Below are 6,200 nucleotides of genomic sequence, written 5' to 3'. Positions count from 1 at the left end.
GGTCATGGGTGGTGGAATATTGTCAATAGGAAGGCGAAGAAAGGTCAGCCTTCTTATATCACGACCCACCCTTATCTTTCTTTGAACCCCCAATGGAAAAGGGGAGTGGCTTCTTATTCGGGTTCCGTTGGATCCGAAGCATCCCTACTATTATCGCCCTACGAAGTGGTTTTTCCAGCCTGATCGGTGAAGGAAATAATTCCCTTGGTCCAAGTATGCATTCTATGTTAAGTCTAATAAATGCGGTTCAGTATTAATTAACAAGTTAATAATTCAGTGAGATCAAGTGAGCTGAATGCCTAGCTAGAGGCCGCTTCAGTTCAAGTGGAATTAATGATATTAATCCACAGCTTACTCTTGACTGAACCCGTAGGGTCACACAAATAGTACGTAAACGGATCAAGTATTTAATGGCATTAAATACTCCATCTATGAATATTCGGAATCGACGGATCTTGGTTTCAGTGGGAGCTTAGATCGTCACAGGCAAGAAATGAATACTCCAGAAACGATGATATTGCCGGAAACGGAAATATGGATCGTATCGGAAATATAAATATTATCCAAGTCGTAGATGTTGCCGGAAACGGAAACATGGTACGTATCGGAAAATATTATCGGAAATGGAAATATTGCCAGAATCAGAAATATTGCCGGAAACGGAAATATTGTCAGAATCGGAAATATTACCGGAATCGGAAAATAATTCCGGAAACGGAAATATTAAATATTTGTTCGAAACGGAAATTAATTCCGGAATCGGAAATATTAAATATTGTTCGTATCGGAAATGAATTCCGGAATCGGAAATTTAATCGGAAGCGCATCGTACGAATAAGCATCGGACGAGGCCTGCCAGACGAGGGCCCAGCACGAAGCCACGGCCATCGCCCAGCAAGCCAAGCGCGCCGCACAAACGGCCACGCCAGGCCCAGCGCAAGGCCAGGCCCAGAAGGCCGCGCAGCGCATGGGCGGCCCATCGTGGCTGCCGTGTGTGTGTGCGTAAGTGTTTGTGTTCGTGCACGTTTCCTAAAACGTGCAGAGTTCGGTTAATGATTAAATTCCTAATTCTATTTGATAAATTAATTAAATTAGAGTTCTTGTAGGATTCTAGGTTTAATTAATTTGTATCTGAATAGGATTCCAATTCCCTTTCCATACCCCTATAAATATGTGGCTTGGGTTCACAATTTATAACGAGTTTCAAAGTATTCAAAGTGAGTTTTTGAGAGAAAATTCAAACACACATCTTGCTCATAAGTGCCGAAATTTTCTAGTACCTTAAGGGCGATTCTAGTTGGTCAATCTTAAGGCGGATCCGGACGTGCTGTGGACTATCTACGGAGGGACGACACTTGGAGTCCTAAAGACTTGTTCTTGTTCGGTTCGGGCGCAGCTAGGGAGGGCACGCAACAAAGAGTATGCATCTAAATTATGCTATATGATTATGTGTAAATAATATGTATTCCTGGGTTAATGGTTGTTTCCGCATGATTTATGTAATTGCATATGTATCATAACCTAACAGTGGTATCTCGAGCCCCTTATTATTTTCATAATCTAATTTGCATGAACATGGTTAAATATTACAAATTTGCAAGAATTAAAAGGGGTGATTAATTTTCGTAATTGTTAATTAATTGCAAATTGCGTTTATTTAATTATACGTACGCAGTTATTCGGCAGTTTCTTCGTTACTCATCCGAATCGAGTGATTTTTGTGTCAATTCCGCATGTAAAAGGCATTCTAAAATTTTGACAAAATTAGTATTTTTCTGCCGAACCCAGAATTCTCAAATTCGAAGCCTAACTATGACTTTTCGAAGGTTTTAGTTTTTCGAATGCAAAATTTCGTAAATTTAAGATGTTAAATTAAATATTTGCGATTCTTGTTGATAAATCTTGAATTTTTGATTGACCTACTGTATATGTTTAACAAGTTTGAATGCCTAGTCTTGTTAATTATGCAATCTAATTTGTAATTATGATTAATTTGTTGAAAATTAGAATAATTTAGAATTAATTTGATTTTCATAATTAATTGTAATTTAATTAGAAACCTATGATTAAAAACCACCATAAAAATTGTAAATTTATGATAAATTTTAAATTTTTATGACCTGGACTTGAATCCATGTAAATCGGAAATCAATTGAATAATAAATTTTCGATTTTTCGCCCTAAAATTATGAAATTAATAATATTTATTAATTTGTCATTAATTTTATAAATTTTAAATTTTTATGCGATTCGTTCATAAAACTTGCACGCACAAAGCAATGGACGCTTCGTGTTACCCTTAAGGGGTGTTGTATAATGCGGGCATGCGACGACGAGCAAGGGAGCTCGTCGCCCGTGCGGCACGAATGCAATGAGCAAGGGCGTAGTGCACGAGCACAAGGCAGCAGCCCTGCCTTGTGTCGTGGGCCACGAGCAATGGACGAATGGGCATGGGCGAAGGGCGAGCCAAGGCAGTCGCGTGTGGGCAGCAAGCGAGCTGCGCCACGACGCGCACTACCTCGCGCAAGAGCGCGCAGCCTCGCGCGCAGCGAGCGCAAGCTCGCGTGCCACGAGCGCTGCGCCAAGCGTTGCTCGCGCGCACAGCGAGCGATGTCGCGCGCCCAGCGAGCGATCTCGCGCGCCCAGCGAGCGATGTCGCGCGCCCAGCGAGCGATCTCGCGCGCCCAGCGAGCGATCTCGCGCGCCCAGCGAGCGATCTCGCACGCCCAGCGAGCGATGGCTCGCGCGCCCAGCGAGCGATGTCGCGCGCACTGCGAGCGATAGCTCGCGTGCGATGAGCGCTGGCTCGCGCAGCGAGCACCAAAGCGTGCGGAGGCTTGCGATGGGGATGCAGCAGCTATGCGACGAGCGCATGGGCAGCGCGCACATGGCCAGCGATGGCTGTGTGCGTGCGGCCCATGGGCGTGCAATGCGTAGGGTGTTTGCGTTACGATTAGATCGTTTTGAATGTTTAATTTGAAAATTTCAGTTCACGTAATTTTAATTAATTTTAAAATTAATAATTTAAATTATTTTCTTGGATTTTAATTTTGAATATTGTAATTATAATAAATGTTATTTATTCTAATTATTTTACTAAAATTAAAATCATGAATTAATTTAAATACGACTGAAATTAAATTAAACTTTTTGGATTCAATTATAAATTTATATGAGCATTAAATTTTAATTAAATTTGTATGTTTCCGGTTAGACTAGAAATACATTTTTATGTTTAAAATTAGTAAAGCATATGAATTTATTGGTTTAAGTGGGAGCGCTTTTTAGTCATAAACTCTTGATTAGGTCTACAAATCCTTAAGGTTAAAACAACTTGATTAGAATTAATAAGGACTGAATAATTGGTAGATTATTGGTGCCCTTGATTAATTGCTGCAAATGTTTACGTGATGCATAATGTGTTTTACTAACCAGCTATGTGGGCCATTCATGATAATGAATGGGTGAATGGTATATATTGTATATGTACTGTTTTGCAGGTTATGAAGTGACTAGTATGGCCCAAATAGGATAGAAAATATGGTCTGCGTACCATTAATTTGAATGTAATTGGTCTAAAGTACCAAAGTTATTTTTCAATTCAAAAATGGTCTGCGAACCATCAAATAGTTGTAATTAGTTATAGCTTATCCTATTTGAAGAAAATGGTGCCTCCCACGGAGATTTTCAAGACGGACTTTGAAGTTAAAGCTTCAAGATGAAGTCGGGCCATACTAGATCACAAATATCTTATGCATGTTTTAAGTTATTTATTGCTTTTAAATATGTCTTAAAATGCATGAGATCAAAAGCTTGATTATGTTGCATGATTAAGGATTTTAGTTCACTTAAAATCTAACCAACATAGTAAGAGCCTTAAGTTCCAAACTTAAAAATTGAGTTAAAAGGTGCCATGCCAAAATATACACTTGCTTGGATATCCTTTACATCAATCTAGTAATAGTTTTCGCTCAGCGAGGTGTTACTTATTGGTCCTAAAGGGGCAAGGTACACAAATAATTGTGAGTACATGTTAGTTTTGGTGAAACTCAACGATATAAGTAAGGAGTCCTTTTATGTCGTGGCAAAATCGATAGGTTTACCTAATAAATTCTTAGACGTACCTATCAACCAAGAGTAGTTTCTAGACTATTAGCAAAAGGCTTTTGCTTACCTAAAATGTTTTAGAATTGAGTCGACAAACTGTGCTTAATTCTTCAATGGTTTTAGGGTCTTGGAATCATTTTATTCACACCTGCTGGAACACATAATTCGAATAAAATGCTAATAACTTGTTTGAATTGCATGATTGCTTTAATTTTCAAGTTATTATTCATGATAAATGTTTAGACTTTGCATGCTTCAATGTATGTTTTAATTATTGTTTATAATTAAATATCTTGCACTGCAATAAATCCTTTTGGAAAGGTAACAGTATATTTCCTCGATTGGTAGTGAATCCAAGAACGATTCACGGAAATGAGAGAAAGTGAGCAATTTAAAATGTACGTTTCTTATAGCGACTTTTATGGTTGTTTTCGAACATCAAAATCGAATGGCAAACCAATTGGTGCTTGTGAATTCAAAATACACTGTAGTTTTGAGATCATAAAGCATTGAGTTTAAAACGCTCAGCTTTACCAATGGTTAACAACCTAATATCTTTGTCCATTTAATTCTCGAATGAGTCTAGTCCCTAGACATTCGAATAAGATCGATGCTTAGAGAACTTTAGAAGCTTCTGGTAAGATCATCTAGTTGAAACAAAATATTCAACATAAATTAAAATGGTAAAAAACCTTGTTGGTGACATTGGACATATCTAACAAAGTATAAAAGTCAACACTAAAGAATTCAATTCTTAAGACTATAAGAAAGGGTACAAGAAATAGGAAAACGAGGAACAAATGAAAGGAATTTACGATTCCGTTTCTACCTATAAGTTTATGTTTAAAGAGAAGTGACCTAGCAATCAAACTTCCTTGGTATCATATACCGCTTGAGGTTCTTACTTCGGTAATAACTCAAACAATGGAAGCTAGGATACACTAATGACCTACAAGTGGGAAATGAAGCATGGCAATGCTACATTAGTTGTAGGGTCATCTAGTTTGTTTTAAGTCCTTTCAAAGGCTGGAACTTAATGGCTATTTTGTTCCATAATCAACATACCTAAATTTCTGTTTTCAAACACAGAAAGACTCACATTCAAGAAAAACAAAAACAATGTTTGTTTGTTTATTTGAATGAAATGGTCAATTACAGGTTGAGTCAATATGCTTGATTAAAACAAACAACTCTTTAAAGAACTTTACTAGGTTCAAATCAATCCCTTGATTTGAGTTCCACTAATCTTTGGCATTGTTTCTTAGACCATATCAACAAGTTAACATTCAAAAGCTCTATTTTGATGAACTTTTGAAAGTTGATTGATTTCTAGATCATTTTAAGACAACTAGTCTTACTTGTTGAAAGTAACAAAAGATATGAACTATTGTTAGAACGCCTAGACAATAGAGTTCAAAGCTAAAGAAAGATTTTATGACTTTATTATTTCACACAGATTTGAGTGAATATAGGTTTATTTACTCAATGTGATATAAGTTTGAATCTGTTTGGCTAGTTCAAAGATTTAGAAGTATAAAATCCACTTGGCAAGAAATCATAAAGATCTAGGTTAGATCATGTTGATGATTACTTGAGACCAAATATGATCATCAATGATTGTGTGTTGTAATTTCACAATCTAGGTCCATAAGATATGGCATATCTTAGTTGGAATAATCGAAGTCAATTAGTAATTGATTCGATCAATGATGAATCATAAAGACTTTTCCTATAATTTCTAAAACAAAATGCTCAACTACCACCAAACTAAACCAAATTCGTCAAAGCTATTGAAAAGTAATTTCAGAATATCTTTTCATAAATATATATATCTGAAGAGTTGCTAAACTCAGTGGGAGCTTAGTGTTTGTTATTCAACAAACTAAAGCCCATGTCTAGATATATGTTTCATTGTGATTTATTCAAATGAGACACAAGGGTATTGTTTCTACCACGAATTTCTGAGAACATAATGTTTGTTTGCTCGAAATAATGTCCTTTTGGAGATTCGTTTCCAAAATGACAAGTGGGAGAAAATAGACCTCGAAAGTTTTCGAGGCGAACAACAAACATAAACGGACATTCCGGAGGCT

This window comes from Spinacia oleracea, chromosome 2 (genome assembly GCF_020520425.1).
Source record: "Spinacia oleracea cultivar Varoflay chromosome 2, BTI_SOV_V1, whole genome shotgun sequence".
Lineage (NCBI taxonomy): Eukaryota > Viridiplantae > Streptophyta > Magnoliopsida > Caryophyllales > Amaranthaceae > Spinacia > Spinacia oleracea.
This window is presented reverse-complemented; position numbering follows the sequence as displayed.